Source organism: Schistocerca americana, chromosome 2, assembly GCF_021461395.2.
Source record: "Schistocerca americana isolate TAMUIC-IGC-003095 chromosome 2, iqSchAmer2.1, whole genome shotgun sequence".
Lineage (NCBI taxonomy): Eukaryota > Metazoa > Arthropoda > Insecta > Orthoptera > Acrididae > Schistocerca > Schistocerca americana.
The window spans coordinates 673,502,691-673,516,205 of NC_060120.1; the positions used below are offsets into that span (position 1 = coordinate 673,502,691).

The window sequence follows — 13,515 nt, forward strand, 5'->3', positions numbered from 1 at the left end:
GTGCTAGTCAGTGACGTCGGCAAGATACAAAAAACCATTGTAAACGACTGCTTACGAAGGTAAATTACGTCTGCAAGGTGCTGTTTAACTTTGCTACACACGCTTATCGTTATTAGTGCGACGAGATCTATCACGGCTGCCTGGTCAAAAAACGGATATATTGAAATAAAACGCAATCGAGATTTATAATATTCGAAACATTGGAGAAGTACGTTTTCAGGGTGTTTTCGGTGGAGGTAAATGTATCATATTTCCAATGCGAACGAGGAAGAACATTGTACCTGACTGATGGAGTAAGAACCCACGGCGATCGGCAGCACAAGAGGAACTGTCAGAGGATGAAAATAAAAAATAGCACGGCGTTCCAGTTGATGGTAGATTGCCGGAATCATCGACATACTGGTACAGCTACTGGAAGTACTGAAGAATACAATACGTCAAATTTTCATAGTGATACAGTTAATCAGTATGTCGGCTATGACATGATACAGTCATGCGTGTTTTAATTATTATTATGTGACGGGACTGGTGCGGATTTATAGAGGTTTCAGGTGGGTATGTCCTAGTTATTAATGCCTTCAGCCTTGAAAATATGTCTCAGTGGGAAAACAGCTAATTCCATACAGGATGTAAGTATAACTTGTAAATTAGCAATAAATGATTCTTGTGAATGAAGTCATTTAGATCACTTAATCTATTTCTTTGTTGTAAACAAATGTGATACAGAGAAAATGTGAGCCGACGACTCATCGTTTTTTTTGTTTTTGGTTTCTTGTTTTGCACGTAATTAGAATCACTGTTAGTCCATTGTGTAAAAAAATGGCTCTGAGCACTATGGGACTCAACTGCTGAGGTCATTAGTCCCCTAGAACTTAGAACTAGTTAAACCTAACTAACCTAAGGACATCACAAACATCCATGCCCGAGGCAGGATTCGAACCTGCGACCGTAGCGGTCTTGCGGTTTCAGACTGCAGCGCCTTTAACCGCACGGCCACTTCGGCCGGCAGTCCATTGTGTATTTTATATCCATATAGAATACAAATTGTGTTTTGTAAGTAATAAAACTCAGTTGAGCGCGTAATTTCTGCCCTTATATGTAACCAAAGCAACTACTTTTAATGCAAGTACAGTTTACAAAGACAAACATAAATGCATGTAGTTATTGTTGTTATTTTGTACTCAGTAAAACGTTCTTTATCATGATCAAAGGCAAGAGTTTCCTGTTATTACTGACAAATGCGAAAGTTGTTCAGGGGTAACAGAAACATGAAGTTCGACGAAGTTCGATATATTTTTGGTTTGTGGTTTTTTTTTATTTTACATATTTGGACGTCATTTACAACGACGTTTCGGCTATTGCCGTCATCAGATAAAAACTTTCAACGTCAGATTCAATAAGTTTTCTGTAGATGGTAGTAGCCAAAAATTCCTTATAAATTAAGAAATGTATAAAACCATTCTTTTTCTGTCATCAGTTTCCTAACCGGTTCGATAAGCCTGTCACGAATTCCTCTACTATGCCCATCGCTTTATCTCAGACCAGCATTTACAGCAGACGTCATCAGTTGTGTGTTGGATATACAGGGTGACTCTGGAGGGAAAGGACATGACTGTGTTGGTAATTCTAAACGAAAAACTTCAAATGAATATATATTCCTTTTTTTGTATCCGGCACACAGCTGTTTAAAAATCACGGGCTTCAGTCGCATGCCGTTCTCAGCACTCATACGCGAAAACGACTCAAGCGACATTAGCTATATAGTGTTGCCTTTACGGGCCATTTCAATGCGCACAAATTACTGATGACCAACTCATCGGTCCAGTTGTTTTAGATAACCGTGTTAATGGAGTACGGTATCTTTATAACTTTCAAAATTTGTTAACCAGAATACCTGGAGGATAATCCTTTGGCAACACGACGTACTTCTAGCATGCCGGAGTTCCTGCGCATTCCGTACAGCCAGTGACACAGTAGCTCAGTGAAACGTGTGCTGGGCGTTGTATCGGTCTCCGTGGAGTCGTGTCTTGGACACCGAGGTCAACCGATCTTACTCCATTAGATTGCTGTTTGTTTTGTTGGCTTAAGAGCGAAGCCTATACGCGCAGAGTGGACAAGAAGAAGAACTTCCCGCTCGTATTTCACACGGGTGTGCTCAGGTGAAGGACAGTACGAATGAGCTCAGACCAGCGATACAACAGCTGTCAACAAGAGCTTCAAAATGCGCTGCAGTTGATGGTGGACTTTTTGAACATCTTTTGCGAGGAAATTTGCACAATTAAACAAAACATAGGATCAGAAACTTTCATTTACTATCATATGCATTTGCCCTGTTCTCCTCTGTTTTCATTAGTTTCCTCCGAAACTGCTAAGACCAGAACATACGTTCTTATGACGTTTTTCGTTCAGAATCACTAATATTATCACCCTTCAAAGCACGTAGCTTTCCTCCTGACTCAACCTGTATTCCAAACTGTATCTATCCCTCATTTTACTAAATACAGGTTTCTCTAGTGCCATGGAATTATTCCACAACGTTATAACACACGTCCTTACACCCTGTCCCTACTTCTTGTCAACGTTTTACAAATATTCTTTTCCTCGCCGATTCTGCGGACAATCTCCTAATTTCTCGTCTTATTAACTCGCTTAGTTTTCAACATTCTTTTGTAGCACCACACTTCAAACGCTGCGATTCTCTTCTTTTCTGATTTTCCCACAATTCGTGATTCACGCCCATACAGTGCGGAGTTCCAAAGTACATTCTCAGGAATATTGTCCATCAAACGAAGGCCTATGTATAATAGACATTTTAGCGGAGTATGCGATCTGCGCATTTTTACCCACAAAAATCAACAATGATCGCAAACTTATTCAAGAAAATGTGTGATTGTGATGATACACTTGTTCACTTCTCCAAATTGCAACCAAACTGCCACCCTTCCAATCAGCCTAGAGCTCGGGTTACGCTTCAGTCGGTCCTCACTACCTCCAGTGTCGATGGTGACGTCACTGGTCAAAACAGAACGTCAGCATCGCTCTCTTCAGTAGACTTCTGTTACTCGAACACATCTTCCTTTGCGTACGGGACCTGGATGACCATCAAACTGGAGACAATCCGAAGAAGGGCTCCAGAATAGAACGAAGCCAACAGAGCATCGCGGAAGGAGTCGGCGTGGTACTGGAGACACATCCCCGGAAGGTGAGCCACCTACCTTGTGTTTATGTCGATGACTGTAGGAGGAAGGAAGCGTGCGGCAGGCCGGGCGGGTGTCTGAAGGCGGGCGGCGGTCAGCAGTCGAGGCGCTGCACTGGCGACATGAAGGCGCTACGAGGCACGCGGCACTGGCAGGCGTGAGCTGTGCTGTGCTGTCGGCGACCGGCCGGCCGGCTCGGAACACTGTGCGCGGGCGTGGCGAGGCACCGACTGGCGACCGCGCCGGGCGCGCCGCCGCTGCCCGCCCCCCACTCCCCTCCTGCCGAGGCGCCGGGGAGGGGGGAGGGGCACAGCATCCGTCCTCGCTGCCGCCGCACACTGCAACTATGGTGCTACAACGGGAGACGACAAAGCGTAAGTCACAGCAAGACAACGTGGAATCACGAACATCATTTTTCAGGAGGTAAACATTTGAACTTCGAGTCGGTTCTTTGTTCCTTGTAGCCTATACATACAACTGAAGCCAAGCGTCCACTTGAAGCGTATTCGTTCGACTAGTTGGACGGCCGTATACAACTACACACGGGCGAATAATCTCAAGACATGTAGCGCCCCTGGCGTGCGGGGGACGTAGTGGCTGTAAACGAGCACCTGTTGTTATTTGTGCGTGATGACTGGGTGTCGTGTGATGTCCTTAGGTTAGTTAGGTTTAAGTAGTTCTAAGTTCTAGGGGACTGATGACCATAGCTGTTAAGTCCCATAGTGCTCAGAGACATTTGAACCATTTTTTGTTATTTGTGTCTGCGTGTGTTTCGCACTTGATTAGAAACTATGGACATAGAGAAGTTTATAAGTCACTTGAATGAAATCACTGAGAGATAAGCAAGACAAGAGATATTGTAACCTCCCAACAGATAAATTCCGTAACCTACCAATAATAAAATGTGATTAACCTCGTAATAAAAAATGTGACTCATATATACCCTTTCAATAATTAACTGACTGTGAATCTAAACTGGTAAATTTGGACGTCACCAGTGCTACGTCATGGCCATGAAAGATAATACTGAATAAATTAAAAAATTCTTACCTCAGTAAGGTCGCCAGATAACGCATATATATCTGCTCCTATAAGAAATTTTTCTGACACAGCCCAGTGCAATGCTGGCCGATAGATTTGTCATGTATAAAAAGAAACAACTGATTTTTCTTTACAATAATCGGAATGACCATGGATTGGAGAAATTAGGAAATTCTTTAAATTGAGATGAATGATTGTCAAAAGTCAATTTTTATAAGAAAGATTATTATTAAGAGATTTTTTTAAAAACATTTCCACAGGTCCCGAGTTCCGGCACACAGTTTTAATCTGCCAGGAAGTTTCATATCAGCGCACACTCCGCTGCAGAGTGAAAATCTCATTCTGGATTTACATGGGACTTGATATAACAATAGAACATATGCGCGAGGCTGCTTTTACCTTATACTACATCGCTCAGGCACCGCCATCGCTTCTCAATACCGGCCCAGCCAACTCGATACACACGACTCCTAGCAACTACTTACTCCTACTACTACACAGTTGCTACTGCAGCCAACATTGCTCTCTGGTCTGAGATTCTCTTATAGCTTACATATCGCAGGCAGCGCGTGAGCAGTCCATCGAAATTACATCTGCTCGAGTGCGCTAGCAAAAAATTCCTTAGTCATGGACCTCTTACAATATCACCGCTGCCACTTACTGTGGAAACTATCGTTGAAAGTTGCGGGGAATATAAGGTGGAAGCTACGTGGAAACGCTAATAATAAAGTAACATAAAACATAACATTGTGTGCTCAGATTTAGGCGCCGGCCGGAGTGGGCGAGCGGTTCTAGGCGCTACAGTCTGGAACCGCGTGACCGCTAAGGTCGCAGGTTCGAATCCTGCCTCGGGCATGGATGTGTGTGATGTCCTTAGGTTAGTTAGGTTTAAGTAGTTCTACGTTCTAGGGGACTGATGACCTCAACAGTTAAGTCCCATAGTGCTCAGAGCCATTTGAGCCAGATTTAGACAATATGTTATACCTGACGTACAGTGAACATTCAACAACACTGTTTAAATAAGTTCTAGAAACTGTACTTAAAAACAAAATTAGGAACACATTTAACCTTCCTTCATTCTACGTAGATACCATTCTGACATCCTGTAAGGTACTCAACCGGCTTTCATTCGTGCGCTTCCTTTGCGTATGTGAGCGCCATAAATTTACCTCGGATGGAATACACTGCATGACACCACAGGAGCATGTAATTTTTATCGAGCGTGTTCGTTGTCAAGTGAATGCACCTGCTGGTTCTCCACCTTGCCAATTACGGTTTTGTGTAACAAGAATATACACTTAACTATACTGAAGCACCAAAGAAACTGGTAGAGAAACTGGTATTGCCAGCCGCTGCGGCCGATCCGTTCTAGGCGCTTCAGTCCGGAACCGCGCTGCTCCTACGGTCGCAGGTTCGAATTCTGCCTCGGGCATGGATGTGTGTGATGTCCTTAGGTTAGTTAGGTTTAAGTAGTTCTAACTTCTAGGGGACTGATGATCTCAGATGTTAACTACCATAGTGCTTAGAGCTATTTCAGCATACGTATTCAAATACAGAGATATGTAAACGGGAAGAATATGGCGCTCCGGTCAGCAACGCCTTTATACGACAACAACCGTCTTACGCAGTTGATAGATAGGTTACTGCTGCTACAATGGAAGACTATCAAGATTTAAGTGAGTATGAACATGGTGGTATAGTCGGTGCGCAAGCGACGGGACACAGAATCACCGAGGTAGCGATGAAGTGGGGATTTTCCCGTACGATCATTTCACGAGTGTACCGTGAATATCAGGGATCGGGTAAAACATCAAATCTCCGACATCGCTGCGACCGGAAAAAGATCCTGCAAGAACGGTACCAACGACGACTAAAGAGAATCGTTAACGTGAGAGAAATGCAACCCTGTCCGGCAAACTGCTGCAGATTTCAATGCTGAGGCATCAACAAGTGTCAACGTGCGAAACATTCAACGAAACATCATCGATATGGGCTTTCGGAGACAAAGGCCCACTAGTGTATCCTTGATGACTGCACGGCACAAAGCTTTACGCCTCGCCTGAGCACGTCAACAGCGACATTGGACAATTGATGACTGGAAACTTGTTGCCTGATCGCACAAGTCCCGTCTCAATTTGAATCGAGCTGATAGACATGTACAGGTATGGAGACAACCTCATGAATTCATGGACACTGCATGTCAGCAGGGGACTGTTCAAGCTGGTGGAGGCTCTGTAACGGTGTGGGGCGTATGAATTTGGAGTGATGGACCCCTGATAAGTCTAGGTACGACCCTGACAGGTGACACGTACGTAAGCAACCTGTCTGATCACTTGCATCCATTCATGTCCATTATGCATTCCAAAGGACTTGGGCAATTCCACCAGGACGATGCGACACCCCACACATCCAGAATTGCTACAGAGGGGCTCCAGGAACATTCTTCTGAGTTTAAACACTTCCGCTGGCCACAAACTTCCCAGACATGGACATTATTGAGCATACCTGGGATGCCTTGCAACGCGCTGTTTAGAAGAGATCTCCACTCCGTCGTACTATTACGGATTTATGAACAGCCTGCAGGATTCATGGTGTCAGTTCCCTCCAGCACTTCATCAGGCATTAGTTAAGCCGATGCCACGTTGTGTTGCGACACTTCTGCGTGCTCCCTGGGGCCCTATACGATATCAGGCAGCACTAACAGTTTCTTTGGCTCCTCAGTGCATAATATCAACCTTATCAGGCTTACTAATTTCAGTAATACTCTGCAGCAATCTTCATTTGTTAATCATTATTCCAAGCACACATTCTATAAATTGTCGAGCCTTATAAATACATTTCTTGAAAGTAGCTTGCATTGGTCTAAGTGTTGATATTGGGTATTGTATCATTAGGTAAGTCTTTATTCAGTTGCCGGCCGTTTGTCGGACGTTACTCGGCTGCAGTGGATGAGATTCATAGGTCTTACGACCATACGGACAACCTGTTAGTCGGACGAATACGACCACAGTAGACGTCCAGGCTAAAGGGCTCCTATACCCGACCGCCTAATTCGTGCCGGTATACACTCTACATACGTCCCGAGCGGGATTGCACTCAGCGATTGCAGCGCCGCCGTGTTCCTATCACAGGTCGCTGTTTGTTTTCCTTAGTCCACTGTCGTTATGTTCTGCGAGATCCCGCTCGGTATCACACAGGCACATTAAACTGGCATTTGTCTTGTCTGTTTTAGAGCTAACAAGACCAAAGAGGCCTAGAGAAAGCTGAAAGTGAATAAATGGCTAATGCGGAGGAAGAAATTCAGCCACGCTCTGTCACTTAAGGAGCTGGGAGCAGATGATTTTTCGGCCTTATTTGAGAATGACTGAAACAAGCTTTTCGGGTCTGCTGAACTTCATCAATCCATATTTGACGATAAAGAATATAGTCATGAAAGCAGCTGTAAGCTGTGATGAGACTCGTTGTCTACATTATGATTTCTGACCACTGGCAGTCGTTGCGAATACCTCTAATTCAGTGCAGATGTATCTCGTCAATCATTATCTTAACTGATTCATGAAACGTGGAAGGTGAATTATAGTTGTTTGAGGAGATACATCACGATAAAACTAACCAAATAAAACGAATTATATTCTACATCCACATATGCAGCTACTTACATACTCTGCAAGCCAGTGCATGGCGCATGCCGCAGGGTACCTTGTACCTCTACTAGTAAATTTTTTTCCCATTCCTCTCGCAACTAGAGCGGAGGAAGAACTACTGGCTACCTGTCTTCCTTCGAGCTCAAATTTCTCTTATCTTACGCGAAATGAACGTTCTGCAGTCGGCTTCAAATGTTGGTTCTCTAAATGGTGTTCCAGGAAAAGAACGTCACCTTCACTACACGGATTCCAATATGAGTTCCCAAATCACCTCTGTAGTACCTGTTGATCGAACCTGCCGGTAATAGATCTAACAGCCCGTCTCTGAATTGCTTCGATGTCTTACCTTAATCTGACCTGGCGGAGATTCCAAACATTCGAGCCGGCCTCTGTGACCGTGCGGTTCTAGGCGCTTCAGTCTGGAACCGCGTGACCGCTACGGTCGCAGGTTCAAATCCTGCTTCGGGCATGGATGTGTTTGATGTCCTTAGGTTAGTTAGGTTTAACTAGTATTAAGTTCTAGGGGACTTATGACCTCAGCTGTTAAGTCCCATAGTACTCAGAGCCATTTTGAACCAAACACTCGAACAGTATTCAAGAATGCTTCGTTCTAGTGTTCCATATGCGGTCTCCCTTACCGATGACCCACACTTTCCCAAAATTTTCGCAATAAACTGTAGTCAGTCATTCGCCTTCCCTACTAAAATCATTACATGTTCGTTCCATTTCATATCACTTTGCAACTTTTTACCTAGATATTTAATGTACGTGACTGTATCAAGTAGTACATTACTAATATTGTATTTTAACATTCCGGGATTGCTTTTCCTACTCCTCTGCATTAACTTACATTTCATGTTCATGTAAACTTTATGAACTTCCGTTTGCAGATACTTAAACAGCACATGGACACACATAGATAACAAATAAATATCATACTATCTATAGACACCTTAACACAAACAAAATTTGAGTGATAAACACACAGTGGCAGCTGACAATACTTCACACTGTACACACAGACAGTCAGCATACAGGTGAAAAGGGGAAATGAAGTGTTCAAAGAAATGTGTTCGGAAAGGCGCCGAAAATCTGGTGTCTGGAGTATGCAGATCAACCATACAACTCCAGGACGACACACGTGGATTAGTAATATCAGAAATCGTAAATAACACCAACTAGTAATTTAAACTCACGAAACTTGTGCGGCAGAATGTGTTTCCGACCTAGAACGGAAGAGAATAACAAGGAAAAAAGTAATGTAGTAACATATTTGTAGTTATTATATATCTCAGTTATTCTTTACATAAAGCAAACTTATATTACAAGCTATGAAGATGCCTCACAAATAAAAGAAGCGAAATGCACGTGGCACAAAACAAACTGCCTTTCATTTAGTTGCTAAGATGGAATACATCTCCAAGAATTTTTAAGCAACTACGGAACGTCGGAAAATATTTAATATTATGAATCAATATGTAGCATAAAAGTGTCCGCTACGAGCCTAAGAAACTCGTTTCAAATTAGAAAACGAAAAACTACAAACGGTTGTGGCGCACATAACGTTACAAATACACCAAAATATACATAAGAGATGAAGCATTTAGCAACTGTTAAAACTGTAAAAAAGTACTACACTTTGTTCTTCAAAACAGACTAACTGCCGATTGACTGAATGTTGTAAAAACTTACGTGCTGTATCATTCTGTGCGACGAAATCGGCCTATGTTTTTATTACGAATTTTAAAATTAACCCATTTTTTGGACATGCACTGTTTGAGTGCTGTCCAATTCACTGTAAAACGCTTTAAACTATACCATTCCATGTTTAATGAATAGTGTGGTTTAAAGCGTTTACCAGTTAACTAGACAGCACTCGCATCGTCAAGTTCAAGAGTATATTAGTTTTAAAATTCATGACAAATCCACAGGGCGATTTCGTCACACAGAATTGTACAGCACGTAAATTTCCACGACAATGCACGTTTTACTGACTTTAAAATCATGTAATGAATGTTTTGATAGAGGTCAAAAGAACTAAATCTCTCGTAAATTTTATCGAATTGTGAACTAAAAGCTTTCTGTGTATCCTAGTGCAACAACCCATAGACGAATACAAAACGAGGCCCCAGCAAGAAAATGAGGAAACCCCTAACTAGCATCTGAAGGTGGATTTGTAAGAAATCCGAAACCTGCCACGATTTGATTCACACAGGTCTTTTTAAACCAGACTTGGGGCTGGTTGCTGTTTAAATCATAAAATGTCAACCTTTGACAAGACGATGCTGCAGTGGTCGCTTTTGTTCCACCATAACTCCCCGGCCCAATCTGTACAGGCTCCAGCTGCACGTGCTGATGCTTCGGGCTACAAAATTTTGATCTCCTCCTGCCCCCTTCCAGTCCACCTTATTCATCTGATATGGGTCCCAGTGACTTCCGCTTTCCTCGGATGAAGAAACCATCGCGTGGCGGGCATTTCCAGAATGAAAGCGATGTAATTTTCAAGAAGAAATGTTTTCTAAACTGCAAGAACGCAGCCTTCTGCAGCCAAGGTTGACACCAAATTGCCGATGGTTGGCGAAAAATGGGTCACATTGACGGGTGAATATGTAGAGAAGGACTAAATCATCACCAAGTTTCATGGCCTCAGTTTGATTCCTTCCATGTGGTAACTAAGACTTGCTGGATCCGCTGTACGTTCGGATCATTCGTAAACTGGAGACTCCCCCGGTATGACTTCTGCTGTCGGAATGCGCGCCACTTGTTCGACGATGTGTCGCCGTCCCACTGAGGATGGCCGCAGCTGGTTTCCAGAATCGGAGCAAAATATGCAGGTCGAGGCTGCGGCGGCTCTCCGTAAAGGCGCAACCCGCCGCGAGCCGTCGCCAAGGAGAACAGCAGCCAACTTTTCTTTCTTTGCTTGCGGTGAGATTGTCGGTGCCGGCTGTTTGCATTTTCCTTCTTCTGCTCCCGTTAACAGTTTTGCTGTGCTGCATCCGAAATCTAACCACAACAGCAAAACAGTCTGTTGTTCTGCTCCGGTGGGCACAGGCTCCAGCCGAAAGGAGTGCACGCACAGACCGTACGGTTGCGGTGCACTGCTAGTTAAACTATAAAACGTAGCTTCAGTTATGCAAAAATCTTCCCTGTAGATCATTTTAATGGTATTTAGCCATAACTGCACAGTACACATACAGTGTATCTCTTTTTATTCCATATTGTAAAACAATGTTAATGACACTAACGTTGTAGCTCTATATGGATAAGAACTGTGGGCACCGGGGAATCGGAATGAAACAATTAGAAGCCTTTGAAACGTGGCGTTGCAGGAGCATTTTCATGAACAGATCGAGTGATAAAGAATAAAGGCTTCCTGCAGGGCGTCTACGAGAAAAATCCTAATGGAGAGCATAATAATTCAAAGAGATTGAATCGTTTGCCAAATATTAAGATGTCATCATCTGTATCTTTAACGACAGTGTAAAACGCCTATCTACTGAAAATTAATCAGATTTCTATCTTAGTTTTTTAAAAATCCAAATTGCCGCATTTGTCTTATATCGTACAACTTCGTAAAATGTGTGATACCAACCTTTAACTTTTTTTACTTTTTAAAACCCAAATTGTCACATTTGTCATACCTCGTACATCTTTGTTCAAATGTTCAAATGTGTGTGAAATCCTATGGGACTCAACTGCTAAGCTCATCAGTCCATTAGCTTAAACTCTAATTAGCCTAAATTATCCTAAGGACAAACACACACACCTATGCCCGAGGGAGGACTCGAACCTCCACCGGGACCAACCGCACAGTTACATCTTTGTAAAATGTAACTTTTGTTACTTGTTGTCCTCAGTTTCGTATAATATTGTATTGACAATTATTACTTTAGGTATTACTAATTGCAACTGCAAAGCAGGAAACTACCACATTCAGAAAGCCATTGCAGAGAACCAACAGTGATAAACGACCAGAAACATACGGAAACAGCACAAACTCTCTGCTAAACCTAATAAAAAGGATAAAATAGAAAAAAACGATATCCATATAATTCCTAATTGTAGTGTCTAGGAAGCCTGCAGATTCGGTTCGCTAGACAAACAATGAAACAAGTCGTGTTGATGAGTTATATTACACAAAGAAAAGTACAAATCTTAACTTTGGCAATTACACAGATGTGTCGCAAGCAAAGGGCGACATACGAAATACTCAATATTCTTCGGTATAGACAATCCCAAGTCTGTGCTACATTGAGTGTTCAAGCGAAGTGATTAGCGTGGACGCTGCTATCGAACTCGTTAATCTTGGCGCTGCTATTGAACTGGGCCGCCAGTCGCGGCTCTTATGTGCTCTTCACACAGGGACTACTGCTGTCGCGTTGTCATCCTGGAGGGAGGTCCAGACAGCATGCGATTGGCTGACTGCTTCTCACAGCCTTTTCTTTCCTGTTGTTCCCGACTGGCGTGCCGGCACTTGAGCTTACGCCATAACAAAGAGCACTACAAACCTCACCCCCTGTCTCTCTGTATCTCTCTCCCCCCCTCTATCTCTCTCTCTCTATCTCTCTCTCTCTCTCTCTCTCTCTCTCTCACACACACACACACACACACACACACACACACATACGCACACACACACAATGTACAAAAATAACATTCATACACACGCCTAGCCATAGTTAAAGAAATATCAAATCACACACATACACACACACAAAAAATCATAGATATCACAATCACACATTCGACAATTACCGATAACATTCATCATTGGCAACAGCATCCAAAAGGTAACATGACGTAAACTAGTGTTCGTTTCCTAGTGCTGTCTAAATGAAATTTTGATTGCCAAAAAGCGGAACAACAGCTATAAACCTAGAATAAGAACAGATGTAGAGCTGCATCTACGAAATTTGTAAGTATAAATTTTTAACTGTAGAAAATCAGAAAGTACCAGAACTATCTATAACCTCAACGTACTGTGTCCAAATCTAAAACAAAATAGTTTAAGCACAAATATGTATAGATTCCAGGCCACTGCGTATGCCTTTCATATAATAAAACCGAAACGTACATAACATGTTCGTTTCATTCAGTTGTAACCAAACTGAGATAAAGAGATAATCATCAATATAATATGTTACACTTAGGCTAAGGAGTGATATCTGCTGTTAGATCGATCTTTTGGGAGGGAGGAGGGGGAAATTACAATAACAATAAGAGAAAAAGGTCCACACTGTACTGTGTATCATGACGTGATATCATCTTATTCCTTCAACACTGCATTGTGGATCAGGATGTGCTGTTAAGTACATGACGTACCTTTCGTTCTGTGGAGTAAATGATACTTGTATTTTTATGTTTTATAATGCCAAAGGGGGCGAAATTAGGCAGTAACGAATGAAATAAAATAAAGCGTTCGCTTTAAATCAGAAACATTCTCAAGCAAGTAAATTACTACTTCAAAAATTTCATAACCGCTGTAAACAGAAGCTTAAAAATGACAATTACAGAACATTGTTGGAGATCAGATGGAGTGACGTTGTCAAGGGACACCCTCCTCTAGCATTACTTTTCCTCAACAGAAGTAGTCGATACAAGAACTAATTTTCGTGTTTTGGACAGGTTAATAT

The 13,515-nt window shown here is 42.6% G+C and overlaps 1 protein-coding gene across 1 annotated transcript in view; it reads right to left on the reverse strand.

Moving 5' to 3' along the window:
* LOC124594819 (SH2 domain-containing protein 4B-like) overlaps nt 1-3,415 on the reverse strand; it is a 639,722-nt gene extending 636,307 nt beyond the window's left edge. Inside the window, exon 1 of the mRNA XM_047133263.1 lies at nt 3,216-3,415. The gene's annotated coding sequence lies outside the window, so the exon portion shown is untranslated. The remainder of the gene's footprint in view (nt 1-3,215) is intronic.
* Between the last annotated feature and the right edge of the window lie 10,100 nt (nt 3,416-13,515).